This window comes from Bison bison, unplaced genomic scaffold (genome assembly GCF_000754665.1).
Source record: "Bison bison bison isolate TAMUID 2011002044 unplaced genomic scaffold, Bison_UMD1.0 scf7180017864264, whole genome shotgun sequence".
In the NCBI taxonomy this organism is placed as follows: Eukaryota; Metazoa; Chordata; class Mammalia; order Artiodactyla; family Bovidae; genus Bison; species Bison bison.
The window spans coordinates 2277652-2277884 of record NW_011494836.1 but is presented as its reverse complement, the minus strand read 5'-3'; the positions used below and the strand labels follow the sequence as shown (position 1 = coordinate 2277884).

Genomic DNA, 233 nt, shown 5'->3' with positions numbered 1-233 from the left:
CCTTGGCATGGCTGTGTGAGCAAGAGCAGAGCTCCAGCGAGACCACAACTGGCTGCCTCCCCGCCTTTGCGTTGAGATCTCTGGGGTAGAAGAGGCCTGGTCCAGGCAGTCCGTTGACAGTGAACCAACATTAGGGCAGCCCTGGCGCTGTGCTGCACCCTGGGTGTGGACTCCTCATTTCTACAAGTTCTAGGGTGCCCAGTGTGTTCCTTTTTAAAAAATTCATTCATCCA

At 54.9% G+C, this 233-nt stretch overlaps 1 protein-coding gene across 1 annotated transcript in view; it reads left to right on the top strand.

Moving 5' to 3' along the window:
• LOC104994715 (liprin-alpha-1-like) overlaps positions 1-233 on the top strand; it is an 87638-nt gene that overhangs the window by 734 nt on the left and 86671 nt on the right. The window lies entirely within an intron of this gene.